This window comes from Linepithema humile, chromosome 7 (assembly GCF_040581485.1).
Source record: "Linepithema humile isolate Giens D197 chromosome 7, Lhum_UNIL_v1.0, whole genome shotgun sequence".
Taxonomy (NCBI): domain Eukaryota; kingdom Metazoa; phylum Arthropoda; class Insecta; order Hymenoptera; family Formicidae; genus Linepithema; species Linepithema humile.
This window is the reverse complement of record NC_090134.1, coordinates 3008388-3025592: the sequence shown is the minus strand read 5'-3', so window position 1 is coordinate 3025592 and position 17205 is coordinate 3008388. Positions and strand designations below refer to the sequence as shown.

General features: G+C 37.1%; 1 protein-coding gene and 1 long non-coding RNA gene across 2 annotated transcripts in view; one reads left to right on the top strand and one right to left on the bottom strand.

Annotated features, from left to right (window-relative positions):
• Positions 1 to 17205, bottom strand: part of LOC105668497 (uncharacterized) — a 238541-nt gene that overhangs the window by 203756 nt on the left and 17580 nt on the right. The gene's annotated exons all lie outside the window — the stretch shown is intronic.
• Positions 1 to 17205, top strand: part of vn (membrane-bound neuregulin protein vein) — a 309296-nt gene that overhangs the window by 275727 nt on the left and 16364 nt on the right. The window lies entirely within an intron of this gene.

The following is a 17205-nucleotide window of genomic DNA, read 5'->3' as shown; positions in this document are numbered from 1 at the left end:
TTGATGAGCATCTAAAATTAACGATATTTCGGTCGACGTGTGATAACAATACAAAATGCGTTCCAATGAGTATTTAAAATATCAACAATAGTCGAGTGCTCGGTAGAAAAGCATGGTAAAAGCGGATAATAATTAATAATAAGCGGATAATAAATTGTCTCGATAATTATCGAGAAATTTGATTAAATTTGTCGACGAATAATATTCAAAATAATAACAGAGAAAAAGAGATGATTATATTTGATCAACGATAAATGCTATTCACTGAAATATCCACACGATCGAATTCCGTTTGATTTCATATCTTTAAAACATTGAGAATAAAGCATTTTGTCAATAGCAGATTTCTACGTTTATTTCTGCGCAAAGAACATTCAAAATTCCATTAGTTAAAAATTTAATAAAAATAATGACGTCAGAAAGTTAAAAATTTCTAAAAAAAGGAGAAATTTCTCTCACTGTCGGAGAAATAAATTGATGCTTTTAAAATAATCTTCTAGATATCGCACGAACAAAAATATAAATTAATATAAAAATATAAATTAATTAAACTAATTTCATTATAAATTTCATTATTTAAATAAACATGTTAAATAGCCTCTATTATAGCCTAGGAATTGAATTCAAATTAAATTTTTGGAATTAAATTTCGAATTAAACTCGAAAAAAAATCGAATTAAAAAAATTTTAAAAGCTATACATATATCAGTCGAAACATGAAAAACTTTGTATTTTGATGATTCAAATAATTCAATTATTCTTATAATTTTTGCGAATTATTCGATGTTTATGCCCTTCAGTATTATTAACCGTGTACTTCCTAGGCTTTCATGCCCAGCTTCCGTCAAAACGGAATCTTGACACGCGAACGTGCCTTTACACCCGGTACGAGCCCTTCGGATATGTTCGACTAATTGACAGCGGACATTGAAGGTGTTACACGGAGAGCTAAACCTGACCTTTGACAGATTAATTCCTAAGGGAACCCACGAGACCTCAGGTGATACCCGCGTAATATCGTCTTCGATAACAATCGAAACCGAAATCCTATTGCAGCAGCTTACTAAGCCGGAAAATATTTTAGAAAATCTCATCAAAATATAAAAAGAGAATTTACGAGAAACAATTTATTACTTAAGACACTCTTCATTTAAAACTACATAGTTTTAAATAAATTAATATATATTTATACATACAAAATTCTATCATATATTTGTAATAAATATATAAAAAATATTTGCCATAAATTTTAAATGCTTTAATCTTTATTGCTGATAGAAACTATTGTATATCTAATAATCGTACGATAATTATCGAAATCAATGTAAAAATTTCGATCAACAATTTATCTCTCGATCCAACATCAATACCTTAAAGTATTTAATTAATAAAGCTCAAATTGTGCACACACACATATAAAAAAAAATCACGTAAAAAAAAGAAAGATAATAGCAGAAGTGAACAAGAATAACGCACGAATAATCAATTGGAGCAAACTAGCCGAGATACCGGCTGGCGGGCAACAACTGGAAGATTACGAAAACCTGGCTACACCGCGAAAACTAAGTTCGCCTTTATTGGAAACACAGTGAAGATCTTTCTTACGATACTGCCGCATGGCGCTTTCCTCTTTAAATCGGATTTCAGACATTTCGCCCGCGCCTTCTTGCCAGCCCAACATTTTCCGCTATCGCCCCTAAGCGCGAAGACAATTGGAAAGCCCGAAATTTGCGAATACTTAAACGTATACCTTGGGGATTTTACTAGCGAATATTGCCTTCGCTGCCTTTCCATTCGATCTCGATTTTACGCGCTCTACATATTGACTATGCAAAATTCATAAGAAGTGTTCTCAATTCCGTTCGAAAGCTTGAAATCTCAAATAACAGTCAAAGACTTCAGTGCGGAAATTTGGTTCCACATATCGTGAACTTCGCAAAAAAAATAATAACGTTTTTAAAAGATATGTAAAAAATTACAAAGTAAAATTATTTGTTCTAAATTTTATTCATTCTAAACATCTGATTGTGGTAAGCCTTTCGCTTCACATATTGTCGCTAATTATTAATTGATATTTTATATATACTCAATTTTGTCAATCATATGGAGCTATTATTATACACGATAAATATTCTTGCATTAGAATCATCAATTTAATCTGATAATTAACGTACAGTTATAAAACGCTAACGCAATAATACTGATAAAATGCGATGCACAGAGAGATTAAATCGTTTGGGGTTGTTAACTGTTCGTTTGTTGCTGATTCGCGGAGTGGTTACCTTGTGTACCGATTGAGGCAATAATAACTGCGATTATAGCAGCAATTTATCGAGACAGAAAGTATTCATCCGATTTACCAATAGCGAACTCGGATTTCAAACAGCTGGATTTAACGGCAATATTTATGATTCGCTCGTGGCGATAATAAGTGCGCGTAAACATTTAGCACGGCAAATCGCTAGCGTCCGGTGCACGGTTGATTTTCGATCAACCGACGCGCTGTCGCAAGCGAAAACAATACACATCGGTGGGAATTCGATCACCTGGGGATGTCGATTTCCGCGAGCGAATAATCCGACAGCCTTGTTCTGTTCTATTTTGTACATAATAATAATAATTCTACTATAGTGTCACGCAGCGGGATCGGCAAAACGGCCAAAAGTAACATTATGATGCCCGGTTTAAAGTAACGGCGTCCGCAATTATGTACATTTAGTGAAACTAACAGTCTGTGAAATCAATTACTTACTCCGTAAAGTTTGATAAATCTCTAAAATGGAACTTTATATTATGTACTCTTTTCTCTAAAACTGCATATTTAAAAATAACGTATATAAAAATAACGAAATTATATATAGAAAATAGTAAGAATTATTTTGTGAAAGCTGCTCTTTTTATTACCACTTAAACAACACAAAGTTAAATAGCGAAATTTTATTTTCAAATATCCCTAGGTTAGATATTGCAACTTACAAATTAGAACTGATACTAATCTACCTCACACCTGAGTACGAAATTTTACGCATTTCACATACGCGATCGATATCCGGATCGCGTCGTACGACATTCCACCAATGACATTCCATCAATTTGGAATCGAGGGACCGATGAATGCCGGACGGCGAGGGCGACTTCGGGCTTGTCGGTCCCGCAGGATAAGCCTGGTCCCGATATTGTTAATCGTCACGAGCGAATAATTTGGTGGACTCGCGCCCGCGTTTGTACGTGCATTAGTCCGGCTCGTATGCAAACTGAAATCACGAGCAGTAACGACTAGGCGGCCTGCATAAATACGCGAAAGCGGCGCGGTGGACTAATCAATTCCGCCGAATCACAGAGAATTTTCAATGTTCGAGCCCTCCCCGTCCAGCCCGCGCTCTTCGCTATCTTGCTACGTGTACCTGCAACACAACACGAAGGGAAGGCACGGAGGGAGAGATGCGACGAGAAGGGGGATCGAGAGAGTTTTATTGTCAGACTAATTTGGCAAAAGAGAATTGATTGCTGGCTCTCGTTGGCTCTGTCGTCCACACGATACATACACGAACCTTGTGTTAGCTTCGCCTTCCCCTTTCCCCCTCACCGCACTCTTCGCCGATAATCGAAATTTAACAGTATCGAGGGGCGAGTGAATCGCCCATTAAGAGACACCAAAAAACGCCGAACACATGTGGAATGGAACTACATGGCTACGCACTCGATTTCGAAGTAAACGGAAACAAATATGTATAAAAGAATGATCTTAATGTTATACGTAAAAAAGTTTTAATATAAAAATTAACTTCTATTTTAAAAAAAGAAACACCTTGTTTAAAAAGACCGTAGATAGCCAAGACAACAACAAAAAAGTCTGTCGGTGTTATTTGCGTTAACTTCTATTATATAATACATAAAATGAAGGAACTATTTTTTTTATGCATAAATAATTTGTACAAATTTCTCTTGCTTTTTTCTACCTTCGTAATATATTATTCATTCTACAATTAGATCGTGTGCTAAAGCGACTGCTTAACAGATATATGAGAAAATGCAGAGAGAGAATGCATAGAATTTAATTTGGAGAAACGTAAATGTTGTATATGCTGTCGCATAGTAATGCAAATATTAGCAACTAGTTAATTACAAAACAAACAAAAATTATGCTCAGCTATGCTGTGTATTCTTTATTCGTAATTACTTAAATAATGCATCTCACGAATATCATAGAAATGCACGGTATTTTCGAATGGGATAAAGCCCATGTTTTCTCCAGCTCCGTAATTTATTTCCAGAGATGGATTATATCTAAGCTGCCAAGTAAGTTAAAGGAATGTCTGAAAATGAATTTCCTTCGATCGCTCGACTTTCGTTAATAGGACGGGCTCTCGCATTCCACGCGCGCGATCATAAGCAGATCCTTATTTCGAGATTCCTTCCGACGCTTCCAACTCTAAGTAATCAACTTCGCGTTGGAGTAAGAGCACTTCGTTGAATATACCCTCGTCTTAAAACAAAGATCTCTATTTGGGTATTGTATGATTTATTTAACGGTCTAAACAGTTGCACGCAACGTCGGATGTATCTTCATACAGGGTGTCCCAAGCAGAATTCGAATCAGTAATAGAAATCTATTTCTGAAGTGCAAGTTAAACTTCCTTTTAACAAATGTTATTATTATCGTCAAAATTAAAAGATTCAATACATTATTGTAATCAAAACTATAAGATTTTTATTAAGCTAATGTTCGCTTTAAATTCTTCATTGAAAATTGATTTTCCTTGCTTGCATTTCATTACCTTTTAAAACCTAATCAATTAAAATTCTAATTTTTAATATCAAATTTGGAAAATATAATTTTGATTCAATATTCACTGAGCAAACTCTATGAAAAAAAAAAAAAAAAAAAAAAAAAAAAAATCTTTCTCTTTCAGGGACACTCTATATACATGTACGTGTTCCTCATTGCGTGTAGACTTGATTCTCGTACCATGATCATCCATCTTTCTCGGATCTACTCGAAAGCGCGCAACGAAGAGTGAAAGACGGGAGTGGCATTCTCGCGCAGGAAGAGGGTGAAAGAAGGAAGTGCGTGCCTTCGGATTTCGTGAGACTATTCGCTCCGAGAGTTTTCATTAACGCCTTAATTAGCGTCAAATATTGAAGTGATCCTAAATGAAATTAAATTTTGAATATATGTGCGCGCGTCTCAATGTCTGACATTCGTATTAATCACACGATCGCTTTCTACTTCTGTTGGTCTTGTTGTGCAGTTTCCTATCCGTCGTATTCACTGTCAAATTAGGTTCGAGGTCCGAGTAACAAGTCACCGAATGACGTGTCAAAGCTCGATCGGTCGTATCGACATATCGAGTGCCCGTTGGGGATGATAAAGTCAAAGTGACAAGGATGCCAGAAATTAATGCTAGTGAACGGAAACCGCTCTTAAACTTTTTCGTCTGCCTTATTTTTTAATCATACTTCATTTGACTTTAGAATCACTGAACTTTTAAATTTTTAGATTTTGCGACGTCCTGACTGAGACGTCCGTGTTATAATATTCCGATATCCTCTGGAACTAAGATAATAAAATTGATAGAGTTTATAAAATAATAATGTAAAGAGAAATTCTGAATGCTCTTTTTTCAGCTTTGCTACTATTCCTGGAAAAGTAATTCTCTCCAATTTGAAGAAATCAATGTTTTGACTTCGAAACTTTCGGCAAAAACTGCGTGCGTGTGATATATGCAAATTTAATAATCACATCACATCTCTATGCTAAAACGAACGGTGATCGGATTAAAACATTACGCGAGCTTCGTTTCGCTGAGTTTACATATTTCTTCGCGTTTTATAAAAACGAGATAAAAAACACTGACTGACCTCGTATTAACGAGAGGATCGTTGTTTATTCATGCCGGTATTTTATAAATTTCTAGTCACATGCCACTATCGCATAATCGGATACAAAGTTTTAAAAAAATTTTGATTGAAATTTTTATTTGGATTATAAGTAATTTGCAATTGAATCAGTTATAACATTTTCCACCTTTCACTCGCTCAACTCGAACTATAGAATACGTTTATTACTCGAGCTCGTCAAAACATTTTAAATCGATGAAAGCCTTCACAACGAAAACTACGTGACAAAGGCTATTCAACGTGTTTCGCAATATATCCGGTGCAGATAATAACTCGTCTAATGAAAGCGTTACACGCCACACGCGAGAACGCACGATGCTATCTATAGAGAGATTGCATCGAACTCGAGTTTCTGTCTGTAATTCTATTCGCGCGCGAACTTTAGACATATCATTAAAAATTAAAAAATGTATATAATTGTACCTACAGAGAACATTCCAGAAGATAATTCACCTGCGATCTGGGCGAAAGATAAGGAAAAAAATATAAAGAATCACGCAAAATTAATTAGATCAAGTGGGAGAGTTAACAACCATGGCACATAAATAACACGATGACTGTTTAATAAAAAAATAAAAAATTTACATTATAAAATTAATATATAGTTTAAACAATAATGTTTAATTTATAAAAAAAGCCAACGAAGTTTTGTTTATAAATTCCTAATTGCTAAGAAACAATATCTCTTGATTTTATCATTATAAATTTTTTATTACTTTAGCAACAAATAATCCTCAGCTTTAGCAAAAAAATGTTTCCAATGCAAAACGAGAATTTTTTAAAAATACAAAAGCTAATTTCCATACTAAAGACATCGAATGGAAAATCCCGGCGCAAAATCCTGTTTTCGAAATTTTTCATATGATATTGAAAAATCCAGCACGATACATTTGCATCAGTCTGCCCATTCTCAAGAAAATCCCACTGATGACGAAACGATTGCTCGGAAAAAGGAGATGCAAGAGATGACACGAGAGCGGCGTTAGTCCGCGATGTTTTTTTGGACTCTGCGAAACCCGGGAAACGCGCGAACAGTTTTTTTACTTTATCCTGTCACACATGGCGCCGTAGAAAATCGCATTAATAGCGAAAAGATCGCCTAATGCGGCGAACAGTTCGGCGAAACTTCATCGTGAATACATCATGTTGCTTGTTGTTGCTTGATAAACACGAACTTATGAACCATAAACTATACACGTTGCTAGATTACACTTCGGCATTTTGACGATTAAATCAACTTGTAAATTGTGAAAAATTTACGTGAAACTAAACTCAGAGATCATTAATGCTTGAAAATTTACGTTGAAAAAAAATGGAGTTTCTAAATCAAATGCTTAACAAGAAATCAATAGATAAAACGATATATGCAATACATCTGTGGACATCTCGCATAAAAAAATACGCCGCGTGATATCGCACGCCGTAGAGAGAATTGAATTGGAAATTCAATTTCGCACATAGACGATCTTATCTTGGCGAAGAAGAAAGAGCACGCCTGGTATTCAAAATCGACATTCGATTTCTCGTGCTATTATTAAAAGTAAATAGTCGCCGGAAACGAACCGTTCTCTACACGGTGCAAAGTTGGAGTAAGGAGAAAGAAAAACAGGCGAGAGCCATCCTTCTCCGGCGCCGTTCGCAAATTCCGTCAATTTCCAAGAGCACGGGAAACTTTCCGCGGGGATAGGTCGAAGCGTCTCTAATAGGGAACACGGGAAACATCGTGGATGAATACTGCCCGCCGCATTTCAAAGAACGAATATCGATTTATCGTCGCAAAAGTTTCGCTCTTGGCCACACCGCGACTCAACCGTTGTTTGACTTTCAGCAAGAAAGATGCAATGGGATATGTTTCCCTCTTTCGAACCGATTGTAACTTCCCTCACGGATCGCTGACGCGACAAACTTTCGATAAAACAACGGACGGATATCGCGTAATGCCCGAAGTTGCCGAAAGTTACCCCAAGAGTCCCGCGTTGTATCGTGGATGGAATAATACTGAGGATTTACATAAAAGATACGTTTATGTAAACGTTATTTTCAACCAACCCATATTTTAAACACGTCTTGGATATTCTAAACCATAAATTATAACTTCTGAGACATACTTTCGAGAAATAACAGTATGTATTATTACTAGAATAATTATTAAACAACTGTTGAACTAATTAATTTAGAAACACAAGCTACAAAAAAAGTAAATTCAAACAAATTTTTCTCGCTATGATTAATTTTTGTTTATCAATCAGCTCTTGTCACGTATCTTGACAGATGTTACATTTCCCGTACAATAATCAATATCGGCGGAAGTTCGAGAAGAGATTGGCACAACGACGCGCTGTTCCATTCCCTTTCGACAAAGCTATCGAGTCTCTGTACCCGGTTTCGTGCGAGCCATGAAATTATGCCGCGTCGCACATCATCCGTGACGATACGGACGTTCGCATAATCGAACGAGAGGATTCACTGCGCCATTCTCCGCGCGCCCCCGCGAATCCACCTACGCCCCGACGGACGCACCCGGCAGCGCGTAAAGCAAAGCCAGTTCGGATGCAAATCTTCGTCCATTTTGCATTTTGTCATCCGCCCGACGAGCCGGCCGGCGCAGCGAGAATCAACGCCGAGCGGTGCAAGAGAGTGTTACAGCGCGATTACGCAGTGACGCTCAAGTGCATCACGGTTCATGTGATTATTCCGGTCAACATTATCATTATTTATGAACCTGTATTAACTATGACACGAATCCTCTTCTACTATTTAATAAGAAATATTCGGAAACTATTATTACTGAATATTCGTTAATTATTAAATATCGGATTGTACACAATATGATTATACACTTTATCGAATTATACTGTGTATAATCATACTGTGTACAATCCGATATTTAATAACTAACGAATATTCAGTAACTGCCATTCTAGTCATGAAACTGTTATTCATACTGTTGTTGTTTACATAATTATAAATAGGAGGCATATGAATTATCATTTACATCCTTACGCAAGGAATATATGAAAATGGACTAAATTCATATACGGTGAAAACAGAATTATGTTCCTAAACTTAGTAAAAACAGAAACTATAATTAACGAGTACTATTAATGCATATCATTATTGCAATAATTCCATAAATTTGGGCGATCCAATTTGCAAAACTATTATAGCCAACGATACGTAATTATCCAATAATAGTGATATTTTCATTTATATCTCTAGACAAGAAATATTAGAAAACGGGCAGAAATTACAGTTAATGTTACTGGCAATATCAATAATAACTTAAAATCAACTTTGCCACTCCAATTCAAGAAAGTTTGTTCTAGTTATGGTTATTTATATAATTATATTACTTAATGATGGAAACACGAATTCGCACTTACGTCTCCATACGCGCAATACTGGCTAATTAGTGAATCTTTATTAACAATTCTGCAAACATTAATGTCACCCAACATATACATGTTTCGCTGATTTTCACATGAAATTAATAGCATTCTAAAAATGAACTTTATTTTAACTATAGTTTATTAAATAAATGTAAAATCAATTTTTACTATATTTCATAGAATGATTCAAAGAAACATACTAAAATTAAAAGTAAGAAATATCTTGTATATTTTATAAATTTCAGATATCATCTGATTTTACAAAAGCGTTTAACATTTCGAGCGTGAGAGAAATTATTATGACGTCTCTATAATTTGGCTCTGTCATTCGTCGCGAGAGATCATCTCGCGCGGAATCCGCGCGCAACGGTAAACGTTTAACGAGTGACAGTGCGCGGAGTATGTCCGGTGGATAATTGTGCCGCACGAAAATTAAATAGCACAAAGCCGGCGTTACAGAGCAAATTCGGACGTTCGCGCACTCGATACGAGATACGAAGCACCGGTCGCCGGCGGACAATCGACCCCGTACGAACGCGTAAAATACGCCGAGTGCGATATAAATCTTGGTTCATTTTACATTATGTCACCGGCCGAGAGGCGAGGCTGCTCGTAAATGTGCCGCGGGTAGTAACGCAGGTCCGTGATTATGCGAGCAGTGACGCTCTCGCGTTTTGCCGGCTTTTACGAGCGCGCGGAAAATCTACCGTTTGCGCGGGAATGTATTTCTGTGTACACGTGCGTAGATTATGTAGGGTCACAAATATGTTAAATAATAATATACTCAATATATATATAACCTTTTATCAGTTTTTACTATGCATCTCATGTGTGTAAAAAGTGTATAATCTAGTAAATTTTGGAAATATATATATTAAATGTATATAAAATATGATAATAAAACATTATATGAATAATAAAATATAAATCGATTAGATGACCGTCGTGACATTTAATGCACTAAAATAATGAGATATGCAAACACCATGGAATGGAAGAGAAAAGAACTGCGGAACAAGAGATCGCATAAAAGTTTGCATACTGAAGTAACGCATCTGAGAAAATTATGATACTCCGTGAGAACGCATCTTCGTATCAGCGCGAAATAAGCGCTGAAAAATTCCTAATTAAAATATGTTATTGCGCGATAGAACATTTCGATAGGGATAAATATTTATGCAATGGTACACATTCATCACAACGCAGCATGCGCACATTACGGCAAATTGCTCACCTGATGCACTTCACTTAGCAAAACCGTCAAAGGATCGGTACATACAACAATGCACGACCGCCGCTGCGCGGCCTGAATATGGACAGCAGCGGCAGAGAGAGAAAAAGAGAGAGAGAGAGATGATGAATCCGGTCACGGAACAAAAGGAATGAATTAAAGCGCGCACGCGTATGATGGAAGGTCACCAAATTAAAATGTATGAAGAGAGAAATATTGTCCGACAATGAATAGACCATGATGGAATTAACGATACTCGCCGTTTATAAATTTTAACACCAAACGAAGCGTTTCTCGATAGCAGAAAATTTCGTAACTTTCAAATTCTTCAAAGTTTAAACTCTTGTGAACGATTACGATATATAGTCTAATTTGCTTCTTAATTTTTTAAATACATTTTTATATTACTAAAATGAGGTTTTTTATAATAAAAATGTAGCACAATAAAAAAATTTGTTTTAAAAATTAAAATGGAAAGGATAAATTTGTTCAAGAAAGTAGAAAGAGGTGGAAAGAAAGATCTCTCGATATCTATTTCTAACAGGAAATCTCGAAAAGATAATATCATATGCTGTATTTTAGAGGTCATCACGAGGTCAAAAAGTTTAAAAGTAAAGAGACTTTTTGAAAAGATTTGATTCTTTAAATATCCTTCTACTCTTTTTGACTTGTCTCCGACAAATATATACCTAATATAATTTATGAGAGACATAATTCTTGTAGGGCATAGACTGAAAATTTTAAGACAAATAATTTAGGGACGCATTTTCATTGCCGCGTTGTACTACAACGTGCAACGTAGTCGACGCTAGGACCCGATAATGTATACGGCAAACATTCACTAATGATTTAATACATTCGTGAACTCTATAATCGTGGGAGTTACACATAATATGGGAGAGTTATACATAAACCACAAATCTCCCCTTACGCAGTAATCGCAGTACTAATGCATCCCGCATGAAGCTTAGGCTATTAAATCTATATCAGCTGTTCCATGAAGCCCTATTTCTAGTTAGTGCGGGTTGCGATAGACTTTCGTAACATTATACGTTAACATTATAATACATGCAATGGAATGGAGTGTGCTATGTTTCGTATTCCAGAACACGAATTCTCGCAGAATACGAAAAGAAAGAGGAAAATCACTTACGGCTGAATATAAAAGTGAAAATTCTTAAACGCACCATTCTGAAAGAGCAGTCGGTTTACGTCTTTTTTTTTAATGATAAAAGAAGAAAAAAAATTCCGCAATTACGCTTTTTTTCCTAGACAATTAAACCATCGCGAAACAGAGATTTCTCGCTGGAAAAACTCTCATTGGCAAATCTCACAGAAGACGTTTTATCACTGTAACATCATATGTCGCTACAATAATAATTTGCCGGTAGCTTTATTCTGATAAACCTGAGTTTAATCTGGCATTGCGCGAAATTGAATATCCGTTCTATTCGAATATAGATATTATTCCGTCGAGAGATATTATTCCGCGGCAGATAGATATTATTCCATTGAGACTACATAGCCATACCAATGTGAACATCTCCTGACGGTGGTCACTATCAATGGCATTTGTCTGATATACCCGGCCAAGCAACGCCCGCATCTTCCAACAATGCAACAACAAGAGCATCTTCGTCAAGCTAATCGGGGCAGCAAAGCTAAATTATTCAAAATTATTAATATAAATAAATAAATTAACTTGATAGCGTGCGAATTTGACCGGAGCGTAACAGATGCGTGCCTACCTGATTAAGCTGTATCAGTTCGCGCGCGCGCGCGCATAAGACATGAGTGGCTGTACGGATAGCTCGCGCCATTCGGTGATCATTACGTCAACACCGCCGACACATTGACTCGCCTTTTCGATGCGGTCATTCTATTGCGGAAACCCTATCGTCTTCCTACGTGAATACGAGGCTTCTCGCACCGCTCCGGCGCCAGTTCGCCAGCATCACGCGCGCCGCAAATTCGAGAACGCGCTTTATGACTTTCATTAAAGGCAACTGAGACGAAATAAGGGCGCACGTCCTTGGAGTGAATGGACAGAGGGCCGCCGACAGAAAGACGGTAAACGTATATACAACGTATGCGGACGCGCGGTTGCAGGATTTCTCGTTGGCTGGCTAGCCGGCGTACACGATGTTTACACGAACGACTGCCCACCCGACGCTGCTTTCACCGGCAATGAATCCGCATTATAGCGGCGCCTGACGCATTAAACTATAACAACTGCCAGGACATTCGGCAGACCGGATATCCACCTAAGTGACAGACTACGAGCGCGTAGCGAGCGAGTGAACGCATTTCTCTACGAGTATTGAGTTGTATTGCACCGTAATAATCGCTTTTAGAACGTCGCTGACTAAATAGCCGGCAATAAAATAAATCTCTCGGAAATCGGAGTGATATCCGTGACTGAATCTTAAGTATACGCCAAATGTGTGTTTGTGTTTTACTAATAATCGCATTTAGTTAAAATTTGGACATTTTTATCGCATTTAGTTAAAAAGAAAAATTATTGAATTATAGAGTATAATAATCTTTTAATAATTTGATAAAATACAGGCAAATTTGTTATATTTAAGTACGATTGTCATTTTATTGAATGTGAATATCAAGAAGACAGTAGAACTAAAATTATTATTAGCTAAATAATACCCTAAAATAGTAAATCAGAATAAGTAACATATTTATGGAAATTATCAGAAATGTAAGCTCCAAAATAGATAGTTCGTTAAAATGGCAATTGCTTGCGAAAAGAATCTTTAAAAATCAATAAGCTTATCTTATTTTTACGATATAAAAAAAAAAAAAAAAAAAAAACAATTCTAGTTATATTAATTTAATAAATCCTAAAATATAAAATATATCCGAGAAATTAAGCAGGCTATAGTAGTATAATATAGCAGAAAATTAATAAAGTAAATAAAGCACGGAAGATGTTCCAGCATTATTTTGAACATTTAGAAATAATCTGGGCTGAAAGGGTTAATAGCGCTCAGCGCGGCACAAGTCACTCGTGGTATTAAAAAATGCCTGAAATACGGGCATGAAGTACTTCCGTTCTCGTAGTGGCACGACTGCCGAGACAATAGCCTTTCTCATTCCTTTCTACCCTCTTTATGTAGCACCAACAAAAGACTCTCGATACGCGACCTCGTATGCTCACACAATGCTCCCCGTGACATCCGTAGTCTCCGTACGCTCTGCCGAAGGTACACGCCAGAAAAGCACGCCTCAAAATGAAAAAGAACGTGAAAAGCAGGAAGGGGAAGGGATGACTATCAGGCGCGATAATTAATAGCCGCTCTTCGTAGCAAAAGTACATTCGCGTTTTATTACTTCGCGCAGAATGCGATTTTCTCGGATCAAATCGAGCTGCTCCCAACGAGGGAGCGAAGAAGGGAAGTCGATAAATCGCGTACGGGGAGCACGCGCGCGCGTCCGCGCGCGGGCGGGCGCCGACCTTACCCGAATCGCACGGAACGATCTAAACGAGATTCGTAGCTCCACTTTTCAATTTTACCCGACCTGAAGAAGCCTTTTCACAGATCCTGCGAGATAGAAGCGATCGGGTAGGTAGGTAGGTAAGTAGGTATGTAGGTAGGCAGAGAGAAGTTTCGCCCCTGACGGAAGCGAAAAGATGTACGCCCGGGGGATGATCGCGAGGCAAAAGCGAGGGAAGAATCGCTGCGAGAAGTACGAGATCGCCGAGGTGTACGTGGCGAGGAAGTGTAATTTTCAAATCAAACCCCGCGCAGAAACGCGTTCAACCCGGCGTTTTCTCATTGCTCCGAGACGGCCCGCGAGAGCGCGTCAGGTTGACGAATTCACCCCGTGAGGACTCGATTGAGGCCACGGTCGGTCGAGCTCCGGTCGGAAGAGCGCTCGGTCGGCCCGGTAATACGATAGAGTTAGGTAGCCAGCTACGTTATACCTTGGCAAACCCATTATATCGCTCTAGAAATCCTTTGGGAAATAGTCTATGGCGCTGCCGGCTTGTGCCCGGACGCCTCGATCAACCGTGAAATGTAGTCCGATACGTATTACCGAGCAACCCAATACGCTATACCCGGCGTCTAGTGTTTAGTACGCCACCGTGGCAAGCCTTCGCGTTACCTTCCTCAAACGGGGAGAATTACCGAGCCTACTACGCGCTTAGGATTCCGCCTTCGTCGGAATTGCGGCAATTTCTCGTTCGGTCTGAGCACGAGCACAGTGTAGTTTGTCGTTCCTGAACATGCGCGACGCCGCGGTAACATATTAACCCTCGACTACCCAGTGGTTACATTTGCGTAACATAACTAGTGCGGCAGCCTCGACCTGACCCCGATAAATAAATGACGTCATAATCGAGAGCAGTTCATATGGAACTAATGCTGCTAGTTTAGGGATTTTTCATTCTATTTTGCAAAATTAACTAACAATAAGATTTGATAAAAAATTACAAATTTAATATGTTACTGTCTTAATAGCCTGAAAAGAGATTTAAAATTTAACTAAATGTAATTTAATAAATTTATTCAATTTAATCTTAATTTAACATAATTTAATTTAATATAAACCGCTCAAATTGACATAATACGGGAAAGAGAGAACAAAAGTTTACTTATTTATATCTTTTTAAGAAAATTGCAGTGAAAAAATTAGTTTGCTATTGCTATAAACCGATTTTATATAGCATAATTACATTCTATTTGTGACAACAAGTTAGAGAACAATATTATTTGATTCTTCGGGACTCGTTTTTGCATTAAAAGCAATATCTTTATTTTCGAAAAATCAGTTCGTTAATGTAATTGTTTATATACAAGCAGTATATTGAATATCGACTATGGAGAAAGCATATGTCATATACGATCGAATCGTCGCATTTCCACCAACTTCGACAATAAAACTTTTATAAAAAAATGGCGCGAATGAGCATGCGACAATATTTGATTAGATTCTACAAACAAACGCGTTCGGACGAATGCGCGACATACACGTGTAATGAATTTACATCGCGCCCCAGCACCGATTGCCTTTTTTATTCATTCGAGAGCGCGCTTGTCCCCCCCTCTCTCTTCACCCTCGTCCGCGAAACGATCATGAATTCAATGGTTTCCGATAACAACGGGGAGATAGGGAATGTAAAACAAAAAGAAGCATTCGCGTATCGACAGTAATTTACATAGAGGAGTGTTTCGAAGGTAACGTGAGGCGCGCGCTTCGCAGCCGGAAAATAAATGTTCTCCCTCGACGATTTCTCGATGCTCACTCTCGAGCGGAGTCGTCGTTGCTCACGTACAATGTGTCTTTTGAAATCAACAGGCTCGGCAAAGTTCTTAAAGTCGTCGATAACTTTGAGCGTACTGAATAGAACCGAGTATTATCGATACGTCTCGCTGTACAGAAAAGTTTGCAACAATGTGTACATCATTTATTTCACGCTGTCGACGTTTATGACACATTAAATTGCGTGAAAAAGGCACAATATTTCTACTTTTGTTCATTACAGAAAACATTGCTATAAATGTAAGAATATTGAAGCAATTATTCACGCAGGAAGTAAAATAATTGCTTCTATGAGCTTTACAATTTGTAAAAAGTCAAGAAAATAGAAAAATATACCTATTCTAATGGAAATGTTTTAATCTAAATATTAATATTCAAATCATTAATATTATTAACATTAAGATAGAAACAAAGAAAATGAAAAAAGTACAGAAATTTATTGAAATTTTTTAAATGTTTCAAGTATTCTGAGTGTTGTCTTTTTATTTAAAAAAGAAAATGTTTCGAAATTACCTAATTTTCAATTTTGAATCAGTTTTGACGAGAGAAACAATGAAATAATTCGTTATGTTGCATTTCCGTAACGATACGGTAATACACCTAAACGCAACCGTCGGCACGATCCTCCCATTCGCGGATTAAACACATGAATCCTAATGCAGTAAAGCCAGGACGGTGCACAAATTCACGAAACGACGCTAATAGTGGTCAAGCTGACTGCTGCGGCACAATACCGGTATCGGCGCGCTATTATCCGCAAGTTTATTGAATGTTAAAGTTCTGTAGACAATTCTCCATTTCACGTTAGTCCAGTTAAATTTCGCCGTCAGTACATCGTTACTACGTAACCGGTAATTGGCACATCAGGACAATGCGGTGTATCAGCGAAATTCCGTTGTAATGTTCATTTAATCAGAAATACAGTAATCCATCGAATTCCTTGCTGTTACGCGATCGTTTAATTAAACATCGAGAATACACTTCCAAACTATGTCTACAACAAAATATCTCAATCAAATAATTCAACTGCAAAGTGTGAGCGGCCAAATAGCATTGGTTCAAGCAATATTGCGAGCTAATGTTAGTTTTTTAAATTCTAGAATTTCTATAGGTCTCTCTTGTTACTTTCTAAAATTTATTTGTATTTCAAGTCGCGTTTATCACTAAAAATTACTCTTTCATAATATTATTTACTTTATTTTATGTATTCTTCTTTGAAAATGTTCGCAATTAAGAAATACTAATTTGTAATTTTTTTCTTCTTCAATATGGCATTATTGTAGCAAATAACATAATTTTAAACTAGACTGAGAAAACGAGAAAGAGGATTATTATAAGATTAACGTTATTACAAGAATAATCCGCTTATGAAATCATCGTTAAGAGCGCGTGTTATCGAGAGCA